The sequence below is a fragment of the Sus scrofa genome, chromosome 12, assembly GCF_054392235.1.
Source record: "Sus scrofa isolate SSC_HxYL_T2T_F1_AM1 chromosome 12, Sscrofa_HxYL_maternal_Yorkshire_Landrace_v2.0, whole genome shotgun sequence".
Classification (NCBI taxonomy): Eukaryota; Metazoa; Chordata; class Mammalia; order Artiodactyla; family Suidae; genus Sus; species Sus scrofa.
Genome location: NC_139394.1, coordinates 43460902 through 43486833, shown reverse-complemented (window position 1 = coordinate 43486833; position 25932 = coordinate 43460902). Strand labels below are relative to the sequence as shown.

The window sequence follows — 25932 nt, the reverse complement described above, 5'->3', positions numbered from 1 at the left end:
AATTATTAAAAGAAGTGTGCAAAGTTGCTGAATTCAGGATCAGCATACCAAAAAAAATCAAAAGCATTCCTATGTACCTACAAAAACTAATTAGAAAATGTTATCTTTATCCACAAAAACTAAAATGTATTAGTAATGAATCTAATAAAAGGAGTTTTTTTAAGGAGTTCCCTTGTGGCATACAGGTTAAGGATCTGGCATTGTCACTGCAGCAGCTCTGGTTGCTGCTGTGGCATGGCTTTGATTCCTGGCCAAGAATTTCTGCATGCCCCAGTGCACCCCACCATTAAAAAAAAGAAATTTTGATTCATATGGAGAAAAATAAAACTTCATTGACAGACAGAAGGCCTAAATATAGCAATATACCATGTTCATGGATGGGAAAACCCAATTTTTTTTTGCTCCCAAATTACTCTATAAATTCATTGCAATTCCAATAAAAATAGCAATTTGGCTGTGTCTGTGTATAGGGAGCTTACAAGCTAATTTTAAAATGTGGTAGAAAAGAGCCAAGGATAGTTAAGGTAATTTTAAGAAAAAGGGGGAGTTCCCGTCGTGGCACAGTGGTTAATGAATCCGACTAGGAACCATGAGGTTGCGGGTTCGGTCCCTGCCCTTGCTCAGTGGGTGAACGATCCGGCGTTGCCTTGAGCTGTGGTGTAGGTTGCAGACGTGGCTCGGATCCCGCGTTGCTGTGGCTCTGGCGTAGGCCGGTGGCTACAGCTCCGATTCGACCCCTAGCCTGGGAACCTCCATATGCCGCAGGAGCGGCCCAAGAAATAGCAACAACAACAACAACAACAAAAGACAAAAAAAAAAGAAAGAAAAAGGACACAGTGTTTGCTTTACCACATGTGAAAAACAATAAAGCTGTGATAACTAAAATGGTATGATTTTGACACAGAGAGAGATAAACAGCTCCAATGGAATGGAATAGAGAGCTCAGAATAGACCCATAAATAATGAGAACGTGGTATATTATAGAAATGGCATCACAGATCACTGAGGAAAGGATGGACAATTCAACAAAGGGTGCTGGAAGAATTAATTATCAATATGGAAAAATTAACTTCCTACCTCACACTATATCTAAAAAGCAACTTAAAGACTTTATGTGAAAAGACAAATATTTAAAGCTCTTAGAAGAAAATATTGGAGAATAGTTTTATGCCCTTGGGATAGGGCAGGATTTCTTAGGTAAGACTCCCAAACCACAATAGTATAAAGGATAAATTTGACCATATTAAAGTGAAGATTTAATATATTAAATATATTTAATGTATTAATTATATTGAAATGGGGGGGGGGGAACGACACAGTTAAAAGTGAAACCACAGAGTGGGAGAAACTTTTTACAACGAACGCTGCTAACGAAGGATGAGTAACAGGTTATACAAGGAATTCTAACAAATCAATAGGAAAAAGACCAACAACCTAAGAGGAAAACGTTCAAAGAATATGAACAAACAAGTCACATAAATGGAAGGCCACTGTGTAAAAATATATATGCAAATGTACTAGGCCTCACTCATACCTTCAGATATATCACTTAGAATCATAATAGGAGAGTCTTCCACCATTGCTGAGATGACCGTAAATATTCTTTTTATAAAAGGCATAAACTTACAAGGGTAAAGAAAATGGGAAAGGAGACTGCAACACATTTTGGAAGGTAGAAAATAAATGAGAGAGAACTGACTCAGTAAACCTGAGAAAAATTAAATCCCAATCTAGAAATGGAGAAAGCTGGGAGATAACCCATATTGTTCTACCAAGTACTTCAGGCAACAAGGATGAATGAAGTTGCAATGAAACATACCAAGATCAGATGAAAATCTTCAAAATCCTAAATTATTTTCCCTTGCTTCATGTTGTCACGACTTGGAAGAGAATCAAAGAGACTCTGAAGAAGAAAACAACAGACAAAGCTGAGGGCAGGTTATTCTACGGATAACAAGAGGATTAAATGACTGTTCATACACCAAATGCTGATGAAATGAAGGAAGCCTTTACCCTCCAGGAAGGAGATTGGGCCGGGCTTCTCTAGGACTTCTAACTAGTCCAAGAGGAAAAGCCTAACACTTCTGACTTTGGGGGTTTCCCCAAGGAAATGGCACAACAGTGTAAACCTACAGTGAGCCCCATAATTGACAAGCCCTACTCTAAAGCTCAGAGCTTTCAATCAGTTTTTTAGTGCCCCATATTTAAATATTAATGAGCATCCAAGGATCACCAAAAAACTTCCAACACAAACAATAGAGACTAAAAGAAACAAAGAGGAAAAAGCAACCTGGAGAAAACAGATTCTAGGAGTTCCCATCGTGGCTCAGTGGTTAACGAATCCGACTAGGAACCATGAGGTTGGGGGTTCGATCCCTAGCCTCGCTCAGTGGGTTAAAGATCCAGCGTTGCCGTGAGCTGTGATGCAGGTTGCAGACATGGCTCAGATCCCGCATTGCCGTGGCCCTGGCGTAGGCCGGCGGCTACCGCTCTGATTAGACCTCCTAGCCTGGGAATCTCCATGTGTGGCAAGTGTGGCCCTAGAAAAAGACAAAAAAAAAAAAAAAAAAAGTTTCGTATGCAGGAAAAGGAAACTAAAAGCAAATAAACAAAAAAGAAACATTCAGACAATTTTTTTAAAGTATCAGAAATTACATATATATAAAATATATATAATATATACTAGAAGTTACATCATGTATATATAATAACATCAATGGAAAGCTTAATGAGTTGGAAGATAAAGTTGAGAAAATTCCCAGAAAGATGAATAAAAAGACAAAGGGAAAAAAATAGAAGAGAAAATAAGAGGACCAATCCAGGAGGTCTAACATCTGAATAACAGGAACTCCACAGAGAACAGAGAAAACAGAAGAGATGAAATTCTCAAATAATCCAAGAAAAATTTCTTAGAAGACATGACTTTCCAGATGGAAAGGCCCTACCAAGTACCTAACACATTAATGAAAACAGATCTATTCATATCTACACATTACCAAACACGTGAAAACACAATGGATTCAAACTTCAGTAAAGTAGTCATGTCTGAAGGATGAGAAGTGAAGAACAGAAGTGGAGAGGAATACAGAGTAGGTTTCAACTAAATCTGTAAGCGTTCTTTAAAAAAAAAAATCCGAATATGGCAAAATGTTAACATATTAAATATGAGTAGTGATACATGAATATCTGTAATAATCTCTGAACTGTTCTGTGTCTATTTTTTTTTTTCTTTTTTGGGCACTCCATGGCATATGGAGTTCCCGGGCTAGGGATCAGATCTGAGCTGTAGTTATGACTTAAGCCACAGCTGTGGCAATGCTGGATCCTTAACCCACTGTGCTAGGCCAGGGATTGAACTTGCATCCCAGCACTCCCAAGATGCTGCCAATACCGTTGTGCCACAGTGGGAATTCCTGCTCTGTATCTAGTTTATAATTAAAACATAAATGCAACAGGACTCAGGAAATTATAAGAATAATCATAACAGGAGATCCTACTGTGGCACAGTGGGTTAACAATACTGCTTGTCTCTGCGGAGGTGCCAATTAGATCCTTGGCCTGGCACAGTGGGTTAAGTAAGGATCCAGCGTGGCTGCAGCTCCTGCTCGGATTTGATCCCTGGCCTGGGAACTTCCATATGCCATGGGTGTGGCTAAAAAAAAAGAAGAAGAATCATAACAGCCCCAAACAGGAAATAAATCAAATGTACCTCACAGGAAAATGGCTAAGTTATGGTTTACTCCTACAGTGGGGGTAGCGTTCAATCAAAAGGAATGAATTACCCAACATGAACAATGTGAATGAATCTCAAAAACATGTTTAACACAAGGAGGCAGTTACAAAAATGTATGGCATGCAACAACAGGCAAACCGAAGTTAGGGTGATGGAAGTCAGAATGGCCTAGTCGGGAGAAGGAGCAAGAGGGAACTTTCTGGGGTGTTGGCACGACTCTGTACCTTGTTTGGAGAGGAGGTTACATGAATGTATACAATTATCAAAACTCATTGAACTGAACATTAAGATGTTCATTTTACTGTCTGTAAATTATACTTCAATAATGAATGAATGAAATGGGAAGAATAGGAGTTCCCGTTGTGGCTCAGTGGTTAACGAATCTAAGAACCATGAGGTTGCAGGTTCGACCCCTGGCCTCGCTCAGTGGGTTAAGGATCTGGCTATGGTGTGGCTCAGATCTGGCATTGCTGTGTGTCAGGTGTAGGCCAGTGGCTACAGCTTCTAATGGACCCCTAACCAAGGAACCTCCGTATGCCACAGGTGTGGCCCTAGAAAAGATAAAAAGCCAAAAAAAAAAAAAAAAAAGAAAAAAAGAAAAGAAATGGGAAGAACAGGCGGCAAAAGGGAGCTTCAAAATTAAGTTTTGGGTATATGCTCATCGTCCCTCTGTGACCATGGCGTCCCTAATGTCAAGCCCCACAATAGGGTGGGCAAGCCAGTGTTTACGGACGGTCTAGGTCTCGTTTGTCTTTTTGTCTTTTTATCTGCTCCAGAGTCCATGTGCAATGGTACCAGCGTGATGATCTGCTTCAAAACTCCAGACAGAGCTAGGAAACTGGTTCTATTAAAGTTAGAAAGAGGAGTTCCCGTCGTGGCGCAGTGGTTAACGAATCCGACTAGGAACCATGAGGTTGCGGGTTCGGTCCCTGCCCTTGCTCAGTGGGTTAACGATCCGGCGTTGCCGTGAGCTGTGGTGTAGGTTGCAGACATGGCTCAGATCCCGCGTTGCTGTGGCTCTGGCGTAGGCCGGTGGCTACAGCTCCGATTCGACCCCTAGCCTGGGAACCTCCATATGCCGTGGGAGCGGCCCAAGAAATAGCAACAACAACAACAACAAAAGACAAAAGACAAAAAGACAAAAAAAAAAAAAAAAAAGTTAGAAAGAAATTTCACAGAACTCAAACCTTATCTTGGCCAACGTCCCTCTGACCCATGAGTGTTCCTCCCAGGATCCCTGAGAAAGGGTAAGCCAGTCTAATGCTTGACCCTCTGCAGAGGCAAAAAACTTCCTCCTTCCCAGTAGTAACAACAACGACTGATCTTGACTGAGGGCTGACTCTGTGCCCTGCACCATTCTAAGCCCTTTGCATGCATTGGCCCAAGTCATCTCCTTCCAAATGTGCACAGCCCCTCAGTAGAAGGTTCAGACGGGCCTCCCCAATTTCCCTCCATTCCTCACAGATCTCCTAACTGAGGAGGAATGAGCATTTTCATCTTGGAAGGAGTTTCCCACAGAGATTATAGAGGAAGAAAGAGTCGGTGTTCATTGGGTTACCTGTTTATTGCCATAAGCACAGACTACTCTGGGCTCTGAAGAAACAGCGAGAGTAATAGTTAACATTATTGGAGCATATGCTCACTTGACATGCATTTACTTCACTCAATCCACATAACAACCTTGTTTTTCTACAGACAAGCAACTTGTTGCTTTGAGAGATTAAGTAACTAGCCCAAGGTCCTAGAGCTCATAACCAGCATTCTAGCTCAGATTGTCTGCCCCAGAGGTTGAGCTGTCAACCACACCAGTTGGCCCAAGCTTGCAAAGTTAATGTTTCTGAGAAGAATGTCATGGAAAAACATGTCTGGACCAGAAGGAAGAAGACCTGAGCTCTGCTCCCTCTTCTACTCCTTCTTCTGTGCATTTGAGCGCCTTGCTTTCCTCATTTCCATACATCTGAAAAAAGACAGCTGGACTGAGCCATCCATACAGCCCAGGCCTCACTCTGATCATCTGTGTTCCAAGCTAACGATGTCTATAATCCTTCCCATCTTGAAAGTGCCCAGCAGAACATTGCCTGGGGCATCCAGTTAACACATGGTGGTGGTGATGATGATGGGTTAAGGACCCAGCATTGCCGTGAACGGTGGTGTAGGTTCCAGACAGGGCTCGGATCTGGTTCACAGTTGCTGTGGCTGTGCGGCAGGCTGGCGGGTTCGTACAGCTCCGATTCCACCCCTAGCCTGGGAACCAGCATATGGCACAGATGCAGCCAAAAAACAAAAGATTATGGGTATGTGAGTACCTATTAAAAAAAAATAAATAAATACAAAGCAATCACCAAAAGAGGAGAATAAGCTAATTTAATTGCACTTGCAAAAAGCCCTCCAAGGGTTGATAACATCCACTAATTCTTCAGAATTCTAGCTCAGAGAGCAAAGGAGCTGATGAGTTTATTAGAAAAGGGTAAGCACTTGGGATTCAGAGCTACTGCATTTCAACCCAGGGTGATGGAGAAGAAGAGGAGGCAAAGCATGAATGAAAGAAGGAAGGAAGGAAGGGAGTGGAATCTTTAGCATTTTCCTTTGGTGAAGGCTGTCCTCAGTCAGCTATTCCTAGAGAAGGGAGGAAGTTTCTTGTCTCAGTTGCTTTTCACCAACTGGCCTCCAATCTCAGGGCATCAAAAAATAAAGGCAGCTTCAATCCCAGGGCTCTCCCTCAAGGCCCAGCTGTAGGCTAGAAGCAGACAGTGAATATGCACAGAGTGGCCAATTAGTTCCCTGAGTGCCCTCCTGACCTCTGACCCCTGCTGGGCCACCCCATCCATTAGCTGTCCGCTTCCCCCTCCCCGCTCCCCTTTCTCAGTTTGAATCGTTGTCTGCCATTCTCTTTCAGCAAAGAAACATGCTCAGGCATTCAGCCAGCTGCTGCCACTTTCTGTTCTTTTGTCTCCTCCCTCTGTTGCCCTTGTTGCTAACCTGGTCACCACTCCTTGACCCTACGGCTGGGCTCTCTCTCCTCCTAAGGATGAGGAGGGGCGGTATCCCGAAGACAGGGCTTGCTGGGAAGGAGGCGAGATCTTGCTTTTCCTTTCACTTGGGTTTCATTCCACAAACTTGAATTTTAGTCCCACTGCTCATTGCAAGAAAGCCCCTGGAATGCTTTCTCTGGGATATCGACTTCTTTCAAAGGCAAGTATTTTGAAAAAGCCATGTGGGTGAAGGCAATAGTATGTTCCTTTAAGACGTTGGCTATTCCTCTATGAGGTTGGAAAATACACACACACACATACCTATATATTCCATTGATGGGGAGGAGAAAGTCTAGTTCAAGATCAGGGGGTGTGGGAGTTCCCGTCGTGGCGCAGTGGTTAACGAATCCGACTAGGAACCATGAAGTTGCGGGTTTGATCCCTGGCCTTGCTCAGTGGGTTAATGATCCGGCATTGCCGTGAGCTGTGGTGTAGGTTGCAGACTCGGCTCGGATCCCGCGTTGCTGTGGCTCTGGCGTAGGCCGGTGGCTGCAGCTCCGATTCAACCCCTAGCCTGGGAACCTCCATATGCCGCGGGAGCGGCCCAAAGAAATAGCAAAAAGACAAAAAAAAAAAAAGATCAGGGGTGTGTGTTGGAGTTTCAGTGGAAACGATCTGACTGGCATCCATGAGGATGCAGGCTCAATCCCTGGCCTCGCACAGTTGCTGTGGCTGTGGGGCAGGCTGGCGGGTTCGTACAGCTCCGATTCCACCCCTAGCCTGGGAACTACCATATGGCACAGATGCAGCCAAAAAACAAAAGATTATGGGTATGTGAGTACCTATTTAAAAAATAAATAAATACAGAGCAATCACCAAAAGAGGAGAATAAGCTAATTTAATTGCACTTGCAAAAAGCCCTCCAAGGGTTGATTACATCCACTAATTCTTCAGAATTCTAGCTCAGAGAGCAAAGGAGCTGATGAGTTTATTAGAAAAAGGTAAGCACTGGGATTCAGAGCTACTGCATTTCAACCCAGGTCCTGTCACGTGTCAACTGGGTGACTTTGGGTAATAAGAGTGGCTCCTGTTTTCCAGGTCTATTCTTCGTGCCAAGCACTTTATACACATCATCTCATGTACTCCTCATAATAAGCGTGAAGTAGACATTACTAGCAATTATCGTTTCCATTTGACAAAAATAGAGAAGTGAAACTAAGAGAAATCAAATTATTTGTTCAGAGTAGTATACATGATAAATGGCAAAAAAGGAATGTGAATGAGGTCTGCCTGACTCCAGCGTTCTTAAATGCAGTAACAAACTTCCTCCACGTTATAATGTACCTAAGTCATTAAATCTTTATGTGCTTCATTTTCCTCACCTGTAAAATGATCACCTGTAAAGCACCTAATAATGATGACTCACAATTCCTAAATGCTTACTATATTCCAGGCATTTTCTAAATGCCAACCAACCTTATCTTATTTCATTCTTACACAGTTCTAGTGAATAGGAACTATTTTTATCCCCATTTCACAGCAGAACCTGAGGCTTAGAGGTATTAAGAAATTAACCCAAGAGTTCCCACTGTGGCAGCATGGGTGAAGGATCTGGCATTGCTGTAGCCATGGCGTAGATCACAGCTGGGGCCCAAGTTCAATCCCTGGCTTGGGAACTTTCCCATGCAACGGGTGCAGCCAAAAAAAAAAAAAAAAAAATCGTTAACCCCGATCACACATGGCTAATAAGTAGTGGAGCTAGGATTCTGATTTGAGCCTGTTTGGCTCAGGAACCCATGGTCTTTCCACTTTCCACTCGATGACAGTTTCCTTGTAAAGGTCTACTGAGAAACATGTCATGTATGCCTAAGGAGAGGGCTCCAGCAACATAGGGAAGCTGATTCCAGCTGAGGGGGATAGGGAAGGCTTTCTGGAGAATTTAGAGGAGATTCGCTTGATGGCAAATCACTTTAATGCCAGAAAGGCTCAGAAACAGATCCGCCCCATGAAATGAAGTTCACCCTAATGATAAACCAGTGTTTATGCTGAAGAAGGGAGCAGAGTCCTTGTCATAACCATGCCCAATAAATAGTCTTACTCATCTGGGTACAGCTTCTCCCCTCCCTTTCCCTCCCACCCCAACAGCATCTAGAACAGTGCCTTGCGTAGAGTAGGGACCCACTTGATAAACATTTCCTAAGTGAATAAGGGAATGATACCTCAGGAAGGATTCGCTGGGGCTAAGTGGCTTTCCTGGTCTGGGGCTGCTACAGCCCCGCAGCTGGAAGACCCCCTTCTCTCTCATCCTTCTCCCTACAGCTTCTCTGACAAGCCCAAAGGCTGCGTGATAGGGGGCCCACTGTACCAGAGATGATTTACGGTTCTTTGTCATCCAAGCCCTTTCACATTCCTCCCCACTCCTCTTTTTTGCAGCCAATTCATCAGGATATTTAAATGAAACTTTGGATAGCAAACTATTGGCTCATAGTCTTGAAGACAATTGTTCAGATCCAAGCAATAACAATAGACCTACTATTCAGAACTATAAAAAGACCACTTCTCCACCGGGATTATCTTAGATTTCTCCACTTCTCCCAAGGACCCGGGGAAGGGCCTTTATTTCTACCTTAAAGAATCCCAGGTACTCAGCCTGAACAATGAAAAGAAAGGGAGTGACAGTCACACAGCTAAGTGGCTATAAAAGGCTATGCTCAGTAATTTCTCCATAATTAAAATAACAGAGGCCCCCAGGAAGATACTTCAGTCTGGGCTGCAGGAGAACTTTGCAGATGGACCTCAATGGTATCTTTGAGGTGTGGTCAAGATATTGGCCAGGGCTCAGTGGTGTTTTACTCAATGCTCTGGGAACCCCAGCTTTGTTGAGTCAATCTGCCATTAAAATGATGATGGCAAAGTGAAGTGAAACTTTCTTGGTTCTTCATGAACTGAAGTTACACACTAGTCAAAATAAACATTGGAGTAAAGCAGGAATAAGCATTTCCTTCCACCTGTCATTAAGCCTATTTCAATCACATCATTCATGGGATACTCCATGCTGTCATTATCCTTTTCTTTTGGGGAGGGGGTCTTTTTTTTGTTGTTTTTTTAGGGCCATACCCATGGCATATGAGGTTCCCAGGCTAGGGGTCAAATCAGAGCTGCAGCTGCTGGCCTACCCCACAGCCACGGCAACCCCAGATCCAAGCTGTGTCTGCGACCTACACCACAGCTCACAGCAACTCCAGATCCTTAACCCACTGAGCAAGGCCAGGGATTTAACCAGCCACCTCATGGTTCCTAGTCAGATCCGTTTCCACTGCACCAACTCTGCTGGCATTATCTAAAGAATCAGTATAGTCGATAGAACTGAGACAAATTCTTGGGCAAAAAATCTCTAGTCCCAAATCTTGCAGAAATAGGCACTTTTGAGCTTATTTATTGATTGTTCCACCTCATTACTTTATTGTGAAAAGAACTACGGCTATTAGGTACTAACATGTCATATATGATCTTTTGACATGATTTTTTAGAATACAGATGAGTAAGTGATGCCTCCTAATTTCTTACTGTGTGATGCTAAGCAAACTCACTGCTTCTCTCTGTTTTGTTTGCCCTCTGTGTACAATTAAGAGGTGAATGTTTTCCTTCCTATCCTCCTAAGAGACAGAAAACTCAAAATGCAATGTAAGCAACAAAGCGATAGTTATAAATGAATGTGTTTGAAAAGAGTTAAGCATACACCTTTCTGAAATTTTATTTTTATTTATTTATTTATTTTGGCTGCCCTCACAGCATGCAGAAGTTCCTGGGCCAGGGATCGAACCCCTACCCCGGCAGTGACAACACTGAATCCTTAACTAAGAGGCCACCAAGGAATTCCAGGCATGCATCTCAATTTCACTGAACTACATCATACCCTCAAGGTACCAAGGAATCTTAAATAATATTCTTTTGTAACATAATCAAGCCCCTTGTATACATACTGGTTTAAAACCCTCCAGTTTTGAAGTAATAAATTTGCTTAAAAGAGAGGGTCAATTTAAACTTGCCAAGTTCCTCGAGTTCACTGTATGTACTTGGTAGTATAAAATATTTTTATTACACGTATAATCAGCTGAAACATTTATCATGTACTGTCCTTGCTTTCCACTCCTTAAATACCAGCATTTACCTTTGACCTGCAAAATGGTAACATTTTATTGTTCGTTCCAGATGATTTTGTTTCTGTTTTGTTATCTGTAAAATAGGAATCTAACCCATACAATCTATAAAACTATTGAGTCACTTGTTGTATACCCGAAACTAATACAATATTGTAAGTTCACTATAATATTTTTTAAAAAGTCTATCCCAAAGCAATCAGATAGAACAAAAGGCATTCGAAAAACAAGTTTTTTAAATGTTAACACTTTATACAATTTGTTAATGTTCACACTATTCTGATTTTGGTTTTCCCCCAAACTGAATAATAATTCTGTTAGATCCACTTTTTTTTTTTTTTTTTTTTTTACTTTTTTAGGGCCACACCTGTGGCCTATGGAAGTTTCCAGGCTAGGGGTTGAATCAAAGCTTCAACTGCCAGCCTATGCCACAGCCACAGCAACACAGAATCCAAGCTGCATGTGCAACCTACACCACAGCTCACCAGCAACCTACTGAGCGAGGCCAGGGATCAAACCCACATCCTCATGGATCCTAGTTGGGTTTGTTAACCACTGAGCCACAAAGGGAACTCCTAGATCCACAGTTCTTAAACTGTGCCCCAAAGCACCACAGGGTGCCACAGCAGCAAGCCCATGGGGCAACATAAAAAATTTAAAAGTTTCAAGGGTGGAGCTCCTTCTGTGGCGCAGTGGGATCAGCTGTGTCTTGGGAGCGCTGGGTTGCAAGTTCAACCCCCAAGGCACAGTGGGTTAAAGATCCTGTGGTTGCCACAGCTGTGGCTTAGGTCGAGACTGTGGCTGGGATCTAAACCCTGGCTCGGGAGCTCCACATGCCTCGGGCAGCCAAAAACGAAAAAAAAAAAAAAAGTTTCAAGGGTAGCAGTTAACCTCAACATCTGTCGGAAAGCATGAGAACCTCTAGTGCACAGTAGATCTCGATATAAACCTGAGACTGTTATCCTTTTGATGATGTCATATCTTTGAGAAGCTGGACTCTGAAGCTGCTGTGAAATTGAGGGTGGCAGTGTCTGACCTGAGCTCAAGGTTTGAAATGTGCAGCCCTCAACAGGCTCATCCGTCCAACTGGTAAGTAATCGCGATTATTTATTTAACAAGGAAATAATGTATTTTCTCTTTCAACGTATATGTATTTTTAACAGCTACTGAATTGTGAAATCACAAATAGATGTTAAGATATTTGGCTCTAACAACCTAATAAATGGAATTAACTGGTGTTTCTTCGACCTGAGTTGCCGTGAAAAACCATCAGGCACTGAGAACCCAGTTAATCAAGGATGTTTGAGGAGTTCCCGTCGTGGCGCAGTGGTTAACGAATCCGACTAGGAACCATGAGGTTGCGGGTTCGGTCCCTGCCCTTGCTCAGTGGGTTAATGATCCGGCGTTGCCGTGAGCTGTGGTGTAGGTTGCAGACGCGGCTCAGATCCCGCGTTGCTGTGCCTCTGGCGTAGGCCGGTGGCTACAGTTCCGATTCAACCCCTAGCCTGGGAACCTCCATATGCCTCGGGCGCGGCCCAAGAAATAGCAACAACAACAACAACGACAAAAGACAAAAAGACAAAGGCAAAAATAAATAAATAAATAAATAAATATTATACTATTAAAAAAAAAAAAAAAAAAAAAAAAAAGGATGTTTGAAAACCTTGGTTTTTTTCTCGATTGTAAACTAACAATACAGTGTCTACTGCACGGAGTTGCAGCGAGGTTAAATGGGTTAATATATGAACAATATTTAGAATAATAAATGGCAAGTCTTTGCAGCAGTATTTTTCATTACTTAGGACAGTTCTTTTCAACAATCTTATACTTTTGTTTGTTTGTTTGTTTTTGGCTTCTTTTAGGGCTGCACCCATAGGATATGGAGGTTCCTGGGCTAGGGGTTGAATTGAAGCTGTAGGTGCCAGCTACAGCCACAGCCACTCCACACCCTAGCCGTGTCTGCGACCTACACTGCAGCTCGAGGCAACTCGGTATCCTTAACCCACTGAGCAAGGCCAGGTGTTGAACCCAAGTCCTCGTGGATACTAATCAGGTTTGTTAACCACTGAGCCACGACAGGGACTCCTCATACTTACTTCTTTTGTTGTTGTTGTCGTTGTTGTTTGTTTTTTGGTCTTTTGTCTTTTTAGGGCTGTACCCATGGCATAAGGAGGTTTCCAGACTGGGGGTCCAATCAGAGCTGTAGCCCCCGACCTACACCACAGCTCACAGCAACACCAGAACCTTAACCCACTGAGAAAGGTCAGGAACCGAACCCACAACCTCATGGTTCCTAGTCAAATTCGTTTCTGCTGCACCATGATGGGAACTCCCTCCTCACACTTATTTCTATGTGATGGGAAAAACACCCGTTTGAGAGTGTGTCTCTGCATCGGTAACATCAAAGCTTTATAACAGCCATCACAATCAAAAACTTTCTATTAAATCTACTAACTTCCCAGTTCCCTGTTCCCAGAGAACAGAAATTACTCCATTTTTAATTTTTTAAATTTCTTTGATTTTTATGTCTCACAGGATTTAAATTGCCATCCAATCATTTATTTTTAAGAACTAGAAACAGACTTTGTGGTACATAATAGTGTTTTTCAAATTTTATATCAAAAATTCTTTTCCAACAGGTTTACATCTTTTCAAAAAAAAAAGTTTTAAAAATTTTGTTCTGAAGTTCCCATTGTGGTGCAGCAGAGACAAATCTGACTAGTATCCATGAGGATGCAGGGTTGATCCCTGGCCTCATTCAGTGGGTAAGGATCCGGTGTTGCTGTGAGCTATGATGTAGGTCACAGAGGCAGCTTGGATTTGGTGTTGCTGTGGCTGTGGTACCCCTAGCCTGAGAGCCTCCATATGCTCACGTGTGGCCCTAAAAAGACAGACAAACAAAAAAGCAAATAAATAAACACATAAATAAATATTTTGTTCTGAGTGGAAACAAATCTGACTAGTAACCATGAGGACGCAGGTTCAATCCTTGGTCTCACTCAGAGGTTAAGGATCCGGTGTTGCCCTGAGCTGTGGTGTGGGTCAAAGATGCAGCTTGGATCTGGCATTGCTGTGGCTGTGGTGTAGGCCAGTGGCTATAGCTCCAAATTGACCCCTAGCCTGGGAACCTCCACATGCCACAAGTGTGGCCCTAAAAGGACAAAAAATAAAAGAATGCCAACAAAGTTTCTTTTAATTAAATTTAAATTTAAAAAATAAAAATAAAAAATTTTGTTCAAAGAAACATCCACTAAGGTTTTTGCCCTCCAGCCATCCCTTGCTCCCTAACAGTGATTTCTGGAAACTGTTCTGCAGAGGAGGCAGGTGGAGTTAACTTGCTATATATTGATTACAGCCTTGTCTTGCTGTGGCCTAGCAAACTCCTCAAAAGTGCTTTAATTGCCTTTTCTTTTTAACTTTTTATTTTTATATAATCTCAGAAAAGTTGCAAGCATAATACCAAAAATTCCTGAATATCGCTCACCAAAATTTCCCAAATATCAATATTTTACCACATTGGCTTTATCATTGACTTTGATCATTTTGTTAATATGCCAGATTTCTCCACTATCAATTTATTACTTTCCTCTTTGTAATTAATACTATCTTGTGAGAAGCTATTTTGTGGTTATGTAAATATCCTGTTTCTCATCCAAATTTTACCCAATCTTTTTACCATCCACTGATGATTCAAATTATGAGTATTATGGTTGCCATTTTGTGATTTTTCTAATTCCATCATTCCTTCTACATTTATTAGCTGTAGAATTCCATTTATATTTATTCTTTCTACATTTATTTATTCTACTGGGACTCACTTTCCCTTCTGCTACGTTATTTACTCTTTCGTTTACTTACATGTCTGTGTATTCTTATTTTCCTCAGTGAGTGATACTACATTACTGTCATTGTTTTCTTAAAAAAAAATTGTATGGAAACACAAAACACCTCAAATAGCAAAAGCAATATTAAAGAGAAAAATGGAAGTGGGGGAATCAGGCTCTCTGACTTCAGACTATACTACTAAGCTACAGTCATCAAAAGAGTATGGTACTAACACAAAAACAGAAAAACAGATAAATGGAACATGATAGAAGGCCCAGAAATAAACCCAAGCACCTTTGGTCAACTAATCTATGACAAAGGAGGCAAGAACATACAATGGAAGAAAGACTGTCTCTTCAATAAGTTGTGCTGAGAAAATTGGACAAGCTACATGTTAAAAAGTGAAATTAGAACATTCGCTAACACCATACCCAAAAATAAACTCAAAATGGTTTAAAGACCTAAATGTAAGACCATATGTTATAAAGACTCACAGACATTGAAACGCTTATGCTTACCAGAGGGGACAGATAGCGGGGAGAGGGGGTAGACTGGGGGTTTAGAATGGAAATGTTCCAAAATTAGGTTGTGATGATGGCTGCACAACTATAAAGATAATAATAATAATAATAATAATAATAATAATAATAAAAAAATTCATTGAATTATAAAAAAAGAATTGCTATTAATAACCACCCAACCACTGCACAAAAACAAACCAATTACAGTTTAATATTCATTTATAGTTCATTTGCTCTTTAATCTAAGCATATATAGCCCAAAAAATATGTATTCTGAAGTTACTTGGGTTGAGTTAGTTTTCCCTCCCACACATGTACATTTGCTTTTCCATGTGATTATATTATTCATTCAAAACTGTTAGGCTGATTTGTTTGTATTCCACTTTTAAGCTTTTCCCCTGTGTGTGTGTAGTGGGGAGGCTGTGGTGGTATGTTTTGCTTAATATATAAATCATTAACATGGCTCCAAAAGACAGAACCATACGCAAAGGAATATTCAAGAGAAATGTCACTATTCATCTTCTACTCACCCTTTCAACCTCATTCCCAACCACCTCCTGTACATAACAGGAATCTCATTAATTTCTAGTTTCTCCTTCCTGTTTTGCTTTTTAGTCAAAAAGCAAGCACTTGCATGTTTTCTCATGTCCCCTTTTCTCTTACACAAAAGATGTCACACTATAGATACTTTTTTGTCCTTTGCTTTTTTCACTAAACAGTATATCCTAGAAATTATTCCATATCTGTTTGCAAACATCTTCTTCCTTCTTTTTTACACCTGTGTAGTGCTCTATTGTACTTCAACCATAGTTAATTCTCTCCTCCACATGGGCATTTACGTTGCATCCAATACTTTCCAAATACAAACAGTGCTACAATAATTAACTTAATGCATGTGTATTTGTATATTGGTGGAGGGGTACCTTTAGGGTAACTTCTTAGAGGTAGAAGTACTCGGCCTATAGGAGACACCATTGAAATTTTTTTAGATACCTAATAAGGTTTTAATCTAGAGATTTAAAATGGTTTTTATGATAGTATTTATTATATATGTGTTTTGTTTTAGATTTTGAGTTACTAGACTTTTAGACTTTTATATCTTAACGAATACATCCTGGTGATTATCAGCAATTGAATAACAAAATCCTTCCTAAAGAGTATTATATTTTGCACGTACTTACTTAATTAGATTTTAGCTCTGAGAGTATTTTGATGTACAAAAATAGTGGGCCGGGGGAATCCCTTAGATCTGAAAAACAGTACTGATATACGGATGGATCACATTCTGCCTGTGGGAATGATCAGGGACGTGGTATTTTTACATCTCTAAGGAGGAGGTATTTCCTCCCAGCAGAGTTGATGATCTGAAGTCACTGGAAACATGATGAATAGTGAAGGGAGCTGGTCTGCTGGTGCTACAGGGGTGGTTAATTATACTGTAAATCATGCAAACACCGACACAGTGAACAAAAAGCTTCTCTAGACATCTTTTCCTTCTCACTAAAAGGACTATTCTAAAAAAAAAAAAGGGCAGATTGGTCATTATCTTAGGATTATCTTAGGCTGAGGATGTACGAAATGCTGCCATTACCTCTGAGAGATACAGAGTAGCTTCATGGCTTTGAAGTCTGCAAGGCATTTTAAAAATGCTTTATAAATATGATTTGACACTCTTGAATAAGCACTAGAGGAGTAAGGACCACTAACTCCCACCTCTACCGTCTGTGGTCAGTATAATAACATTATTCTGGAGTTTCATTATTTGTGTCTTTCATTTGGGAGTCTTCCTTTATACAGGGTCTGGGATTCGCCAATAATGCTCTGCCCCTTAGAAAGGTAAATATTTCATTTGGAAACCTCTGTGGGATTTGAGCTTTCACAGATAGCGATCAAAGATAAAAATTAGTCCTCTGCTCCATTGCTGACCAGTGATGTCAACAGACCCTCCCTGTCACTTTGCTTTTTCCGCCTTAAAAGGAAAAGAATCTCTCCGGGGTACAGACACTGATATCTTACCACATTTGTACTTTATCATTTATACTTTTATTAACATAGCATCTGTAAGTTTTCTCCATTGTAAATCTGCTATTTTTCTCTTTAGAATTAACAAATACCTTACGGGACATCCTTTGTAACTATGGAAATATCCTGTTTCTCACATGTGGTAAAGAGTTTTAGGAAGAGGCTTCAAATTTACCATAGGTGTCCTCACTAGCTCTCCCTAAATACAGTATTATTTAAGCCATCTCAATCCAATCAGTCTACACCCATAGAAACCACAAAGTTTCATTTGTTACAACTTTAATTTCAGCATCAATAATATGAGACAAAGCAGCCTTGCTTAAAGATCTCAGATTTTAGAATCGCACAGAACGGGTTCAAAACACATCATGGCTAATTCCTACCTCTGTGACTTAATGTCTTTGAGCTTCAGTTTCTTCCTCAGAAAAATGAGAATAATCGTCAATCTCACAGAGCAGGTGTAAGGAGTTCAATGAGCTCGTATAATATGAAAAGTACCCTAAACTGTATGTGGCACTCGATTGGCACCCATTAATAGTAGCTTTTTTTTTTTTAGGGCCGCACCTGCATCAGGCATATGGAGTTTCCCAGGCTGGGGGTAGAATCAGAGCTACAGTTGCTGGCCTACACCAGAGCCACAGCAACGCCAGATCCTAGCCGCATCTGCGAGCTACACCACAGCTCACAGCAATGCCGAATCCTCAACCCACTTGAGCGGGACCAGGGGAGGAACCCACATCTTCATTGATACTAGTCAGGTTCATAACCCACTGAGCCACATAATGGTAGCTATTAATAACTAATAATGAGGTATTGTTTTGAACTCTGATGGAGACTTGCTGCCATATTATACACCTATACTGTTGATCCATCCTTAAGTCAGAGTGGATTTAAAAACAAAAAAGCATATCCTTGGAGTTCCTGTCATGGCTCAGAGGTGAACGAAGCCGACTAACATCCATGAGGATGCGGGTTCGATCCCTGGCCTCGCTCAGTGGGTTAAGGATCTGGCGTTGCCAGTGACCCGTGATGTAGGTCGCAGACATGGCTAGGATCCCATGTTGCTGTGGCTCTGGCACAGGCCGGCAGCTACAGCTCTGATTGGATCCCTAGCCTAGGAACTTCCATATGCCACAGGTGTGGCCCTAAAAAGACAAAAATAAAAATTAAAAAAGCATACTCTTCCCTGTAAATTCTTCCCAGAAAGTTTAACTGTGGGGTCTATAGACCCAGAATTTATGCTAACTCTTGACTTAAGTGTGGACTGTCCACTTAGAGATTAGTAAAATGACGCTGGAGCCCTGTATTCCAACAAGACTGGAGTGCCACCGTGAGGTCAGCTTTGGTCCTGGCAGTATTTACTTGAGGTCTGTCCTGATGACAAGCATATTTGAGTGGTTACATTTACGTTGCATTATACTGCCACTAAAGCCTGAAAATGACATTCCATACTTTTGACTCACCACTTTGGACTTTGGACGCTTGATGGCAAAAAAAAAGAGAGAAATGTACAAAAACTGTAAGAATTTGGATTCCTGAACTACTGGATTTGGATTTCTAAAGTACATGCGTACTGGTGAAGCTCCAGTATTTGATATGAACACAGCCCCAGGGAAAGTAAGAGTTTTATCTAAGTGTGAATGGCTGCTGGGTTTGTTATCTATAGCCAATGACCCTCTCCTCAACTTATATTTTAATTAAGACCCTGAAGCTATGATCTAGAAGTTTCTAGCCCCCTTTCCAAAGAAATAATAACTCCTATTTCCAAATGACCACGAGTTTTCCACTCAGGTGTTCTACAGAAATCTCAAACTCAACCTTCTCAAAATTAACCTTATTGTATTGTTCTCAAGCGAACCTAGCTCTCCATTATTCCCAATCTCCATCGACAGAGACACCCTCACCCAGTCATTGACATTTGAGACCTCGGAGCTACCTTAGGTTTCTTCCCTGTCCCTGTCCTCCTACATCCAGTCACGAAGGGAGTGCTACCAATGTGACCACCTTAATGTCCTTTAGATCTGCTCCTTTCTTTTCTTCCCTTTTGCTACTGCCTTCTTCCCTCACTCAGCTACTACAGCAGCAGTCTCCTGGTCTCCCTGGCTCCAGACTTGGCTCCCTTCCATGCTGCTGCTCGAGTGATCTTTCAGAATTAAAAAAGTTCTTTCTATCACTGACTTGACACATCCTTTAATGGCTCTCAGTGTCCACAAGATCAGGTCCAAACTCTTCGGCATACCCACCAGGGGTATGGGGCTGGTCCTTACCTACCTGTCTAGCTCCATCTCTTGCTGAATGATCCACTTCCAGTTTTGTTGAACCACTGGTAGATCCCCAAACACAACAAGCATTTTCGGACTGCCTTACATCTGTTGCTCCTGTTCCCTTAATTTAGAAGAGATTTGCCTGTCTCGTCTAATTTGTCAATAAGTATTTTTTTAAGGGTTTGCAAGCTTTCTGTCCACTACAAACCTTTCCCAACTTCCTACAAAGCCCATCCCATCCTGCCACCAGGGAGCAAACACTCCCTTACCTCCTAAAACTTATACTACAGCGCTTGGAGAATTTCCTTGCTCTGTTTGAAAACAGACTCTAACAGGCTTTAGTCACTATCCTTCGTAGGCTTTAAACTACTTGAGAACAAGGACTGATTCTAATCTGTTTCTGCATCTCTAGGCCCAAGTCCATGCCGAATACACAGTGAAAACAATGGCAAGTTTGTTGAATGAGAAGCCGGGAGTGGAGGAAAGATTTTCAAAAACATACTTTCAGGGCATGAAGTGATCACTCTGTCCATAACAACAAGCTATCCCAAGCAGCTCCCACTGTAGCCTTCTACAAAGTTTGTGTTCCCACTTGCTACAGTTGAGAAACCATGTGTGTCTACCAGTCAGACCATACTGGTTTTTGGAGAAATTCCAGTTATACAAAACCACGATTCAATTTCCTCACTACTTTTATTGACGAGGGTTTTTAATTGTTTTGTTTTGTTTTTTTCCCCAAGAGGAAATGGCCCCTTAATGAGTCAGCCTGGACATTGTCAAGGTAGGAAATGTTAGCAGTCTGACACTTTCCATTTGACTTTATTCACTCATTCAGCCAAAATGTATTACAAAGCACCAAGCAGAAGATATAGGTCCTTTCCTAAATCCACCTGGTTGGCCGTTTCAGGAATCTCTGTCTTATTTTATTTGACTTCATTCATTCAACAAGATTTATTGACCATTTAATTATAAAACAGTATCCATGCTAGGCCAGCATAACATGAAGACAAATGAGATACAGCCCCAGCCCTCAAAAGGCTTAAAAAGTCTGGTTACAGTACAACGGGAAAGAGCTAAAATAGAGGTATTTACAAAGTGGTCTGAGAACTCAGTGAAAGAAGATGGACTATGACAAGGAGGGGACATTCAGGGTGAGCTTCAGAGGAGAGAACATAGAAACTGAGTTTTTTTTATTGACGTATCATTGATTTACAATGTTTCACGTGTACAGCAAAGTGATTGAGACATATATACACATATAAAATTCTTTGCATTCTTTTCCATGATAGGTTATTATGAGATAATTAAGTATAGTTCCCTGTGCTAATAGCTCCTGGGTGTTTATCTATGTAATATATAGCAGTATGATCTGTTAATCCCAAATTCCTAATTTATCCCTCCCACCCCTTTCCCCCCTTTCGTAAGTCATATAAACTGAATTTCGAAGAATATAAGGAGTTTTCCAGAGAGAAAAAGGAGAGAGGATTCCAAGAATAAAGGAAAATATGTACCAAGTTTCAGAGTTAGAAGAAGCAAAGCTGAAAGTAGATGATAAACTTGGAGGTTAGAGAGGATAAAGAACTTGCTAAAATCACACAACTGGTAAGTAAAAGGCCTGAGGGGAGTTGAACCCAAGCCGAAGTTATTTCTGGGAGTGAGTCATATGCCCTGAAAGCATTGAGAATCACTGCTCAGGCTCTGGCACACAAGACCCTGGAGCTCAGACTACACTCCGAGTAGACAGTAGACCGTGGAGAATCATGAGATGTTTCTAAGCAGAGAAGCGACATGGTCTTATTTGGACTTTAGGAAGATAATTTGAACAGTGATTCTTAACCCTGATTGCAAGTAGAATCACTGGAGAAGCTATCAAAAATTACAGGCCAGGGAGTTCCCGTCGTGGCGCAGTGGTTAACGAATCCAACTAGGAACCATGAGGTTGCGGGTTCGGTCCCTGCCCTTGCTCAGTGGGTTAACGATCCGGCGTTGCCGTGAGCTGTGGTGTAGGTTGCAGACGCGGCTCGGATTCTGCGTTGCTGTGGCTCTGGCGTAGGCCGGTGGCTACAGCTCCGATTCAACCCCTAGCCTGGGAACCTCCATATGCCGCGGGAGCGGCCCAAGAAATAGCAACAACAACAAAAGACAAAAAAAAAAAAAAAAAAAAAAAAATTACAGGCCAGGAATTCCTGCCGTGACTCCATGAGTTAAGACCCAACTAATATCCATGAGGATGCGGGTTCAATCCCTGGTCTCATTCAGTGGGTCAAGAATCCAGCATTACTGCAAACTGTGGTGTAGGTTGCAGATGTGGCTGGGATCCCAAGTTGCTGTGGCTGTGGTGTAGGCTGGCAGCTGCAGCTCTAATTCAATCCCTAGTCCCCCCAAAAAAGAAAAAAAAGAATTACAGCCCAGAGAGTACTCCAGAAAAATTAAACCAGCATTTCTGGGACATGGGACTCATTTTCTTTAGTGTTTTGTTTTGTTTTTGTTTTTGTTTTTTCTTCTAAGCTCCTTAGGGAATTCTAATGCACTATTAAGGTCAAGAATTATTGCTTTATCTAGAATATGGCACAAATGAACCTATCTGTGGAACAGAAACAGACTCACAGACATGGAGAACAGACTTGTGGTGGCCAAGAAGGAAGGCTGGAGGGAGTGGGATGGACTGGGAGTTTGGGGTTAGTAGACGCAAACATTTAGAATAGTTCAGCAATGGGGTGGGCAATGGGGTTTTTCTGTGTAGCCCAGGGAGCTGTGTCCAGTCTCTTGAGATAGAACATGATGGGGGATGATATGACAACAAGAATGTATGTATATGTATGACTGGGTCACTTTTCTATACAGCAGAAATTGGCACAACATTGTAAATCAACTGTACTTGAATTTTAAAAATGCACACACATGAAAATAAAAAGATTTCAATCTCAAAGTACCTTCTAAAAAAATTATTGCTCTAGGAGAATAGACTGTAAGGATGAAGAACTATTATTTATTAAGCACCTACTATGTTTGAGACTTTGTTCCAAATGCTTCACACAATAGCATATATATGATATATATTGCTAATATAGATAAATATAGATTAGATAGAGAAAGAAAGAAGGAAAGAAAGAGAAAAGAAGGGAGAAAGAAAGAAGGGAGGAATGAAGGAAGAGAAAGAAGGAGAAAGAAAGGAAGGAAGGATGGAAGACAGGGATGGAGGGAGGAAGAAAGAAAGAAAGAATCTGGAGCCAATTCCCACCATTTTGAGCTCCGTGTGGTGAACCAATATCACTCCTAGACTTCAAGGTAGATATTATAATCCTAAAATCCCTACTTAACCAATGAGGAAATTGAGGCACAAATCAATGAAATAACTCACCAAATTATTAAATGACACAACTGGATTCACACAGAATTCTTCCTGACTCCCCAAACCCATGCTCTTTCCACTATACACCACTGCCTTAGGAGCTCTGCCTAAGCCTCCTAACAATCCTGCCGTAGCTATCATGATGCTCATTTTACAAATGAGGAAATTAGACCAAGAGAGGTTAATTTGACCAGGTCATGCCTAATAGGTGGAGAGTCTGGGAGGGATTTAAATTCAGAGTTGTCGGGAGCTCTCTTCGTGGCTCAGTGGTAATGAACCCAACTAGGATCCATGAGGATGCAGGTTCGATCCCTGGCCTTGCTCAATGGTTTAAGGATCTGGTGTTGCTGTGAACTGTGGTGTAGGTCGCAGATGTGGCTCGGATCTGGTGTTGCTGTGGCTCTGGTGTAGGCCAGTGACTCCAGCTCTGATTAGACCCCTAGCCTGGGAACCTCCATATGCCACAGGAGTGGCCCTAAAAAAATAAAAATAAAAATAAATTCAGAGTTGTTCAGGAGTTCTTGCTGTGATGCAGTGGGTTAAGAATCTGACTGTAGTGGCTTGGGTTGCTTCAGAGGTGTGGGTTTGATCCCCAGCCCGGCACAGTGGGTTAAAAGATCCTTGTTGCCACAGCCATGATGCAGATTCAGTCTCTGGCCTGGGGAACTTCCATGTACAGCAGTTAGGGCCGTAATATTAAAAAAAAAAATCAGACTTGTTTAACTCCAATTATATGCTTATAAAAGTGAAATATACAGCACATATTTAACATGCAATACAATTCTTTCCTCTGAAAGCTGGGAAGCAAGTTGGTTGGATTAATATAATCCCAGGCGTTGGGCTTTTCTTGTTGGTTTTTTTTTTTTTCTTTGTCTTTTTTTTGTTGTTGTTGTTGTTGTTGTTGCTATTTCTTGGGCCGCTCCCACGGCATATGGAGGTTCCCAGGCCAGGGGTTGAATCGGAGCTGTGGCTACCGGCCAATGCCAGAGCCACAGCAATGTGAGATCCGAGCCGTGTCTGCAACCTACACCACAGCTCACGGCAACGCTGGACCATTAACCCACTGAGCAAGGGCAGGGACTGAACCCGCAACCTCATGGTTCCTAGTCGGATTCGTTAACCACTGCACCATGACGGGAACTCCATCTTGTTGGTTTTTTGTTGTTTTTCTTGTTGGCTGTGGCATGTAGTGGTTTGATGTGGGATCTCGGTTCCCAGACCAGAGACTGAACCTGAGCCACACTGGTGAACTACTAGACCACCAGAGAACTCCCCAGAGTATTATTTTTAATAAATAAAGCTATTCCTAGGGATTTCCCCTTCCTCTTGGGTCTATCATATTTACTGAAAACACTTTAACCCTGGCTAAATCCAACAATACAACTTCTTCACAACCTTATCCAAGCAGCTGAATCATGCTGCTTAGTCTCTCTTTTAATTCATTGTCTTTAACTCAAACGGGTCTTCAATGTCCAGCAGTACTGCACCTTTTGGAAAGAGGTGGCTTCATCACAGTCTCCATTTCTCCACATATACCACTCGATCATCTCCATTCACCATGCCCTGAAACTGATAGTATCAGGTCACTAGTGACCTCCACGTTGCCAAATGCTGTGATCTCTGTTCTTTGTCCTCAGCCTCTCAACAGCCTTTGACACAACTGATCAGGACTTCCTTCCTGACACTTTCATCTGGCTGCCATGACACCATATTCCTTTACCTTCCTACCTCACCAGTTTCTTCTCCTCAAACTTTTGTTTTGGAGGTATGTTCTTCTCTACCTCATCCCTAAATGCTGGGGTACTCCAAAAGTCAGTTCTGGGTCCCCTTCACTTGCCAATTCACACAATCTAAGTGATCACATTTAAGTTCATGCTTTTTGATGTGGGTTTGTCACCACTTACATAGGGACTGGATTCCAAAGTCAGCTCATTTAAAAAAAAAAAAAAAAACAACTCAGGAGGTAGAATTATTCTTGGAAATTCCTAAGTCACCCATAAAGTACAGTATGTGTGGTTTCACAGATACTGATTTTTATATATGATTGTGGCCATATTTATGGGCCGAATGGAAGACCAACACTCTATTTCCTAAAATACTCAATTTGTTTTCCTCCCATGTTGAGATAAATTGTTTTTATTGACCAAAAGATGAAGTACTTGGGGCTTTCACAGAGGGGGCGTGTTTTAAGAAAAATACTTATTTTTAAAGATACATCTTTAAAATGTTCCCACTATAAGAGGGAAATAGGGACTGAATGAATCCATCTGAGAGCGCAGCAGATTCACATCCTTCATCTCATCTTCACTCCACGTTTGCTTTCCTTGAGTGTAAAGGAATCACACAATTTAAAGTATTTCTCACACTCTTTGGTTGAATATGTATAACTCAATTTTAACAAACTAAATGCTGGCCTGACATGATTCCATTGTACCATTTATAGGCTGATGACTCCCAAATTTATTTTTCTAGCCCTGACCTTTTCCCCTGAGCTTCAGACTTGTGAAATCAGCCATCTACCTGGACATCTCTACATAAAGTCAATGAGGTATCTTAACATGTCTGAACCATGCCAAGTGATTCCACTTCTCCATGCCTCATCCACACACACACAAAAAGCTGTTCTTCCCTCAGTCTTTCCTAGCATAGTAAATGGCATGCCATCTACCCCAGCTTTGAAATCAAAAACCCAGGAGCGATTCCAGCCATATGAAAGTCATCAGGTGCATTTAGATCTACCTCCAAAATATATGCCAATCTATCCATTTAACGCCAAAGCATGGATACCACCCTAATCCAAGCCACCATCATCACTGCTACTTTAACTGACCTCTCTGTTTCCACTCTTATCCCTTCTGTGGTCCATTCTCTAAAACAGCCAGAGTAATCTTTTATGAAGCAGTCACTCGTTCATCAAACTTTATTGAGAGCACACAGAAATTGGAGATACAGTGGTGAAGCAAATTAGATCTCTGTGGTCCTGGACTTCATTCTAGAAAGGGGAGGCAATGCACATATAAATTTTGTTTGGTACAAACACAATGAAGAAAATGAATATGAAACGTGATGATCATGCTGCACTA

At 41.5% G+C, this 25932-nt stretch overlaps 1 protein-coding gene across 7 annotated transcripts in view; it reads left to right on the top strand.

The window, feature by feature from the left end:
• Positions 1-25932, top strand: part of HNF1B (HNF1 homeobox B) — a 106558-nt gene that overhangs the window by 79938 nt on the left and 688 nt on the right. For 2 of the 7 annotated variants that reach the window (XR_014820329.1, XR_014820321.1), the window contains exons 11-13: positions 10498-10628; positions 11857-11954; positions 19910-20775. The exons of 1 other annotated variant lie outside the window; for it this stretch is intronic. The gene's annotated coding sequence lies outside the window, so the exon portion shown is untranslated. Of the gene's footprint in view, positions 1-10497; positions 11736-11853; positions 11955-19909; positions 20776-25321; positions 25398-25932 lie in introns of those variants that run through there. 4 more of the 7 variants (XR_014820326.1, XR_014820323.1, XR_014820330.1 and 1 more) reach the window with 3 other exon arrangements.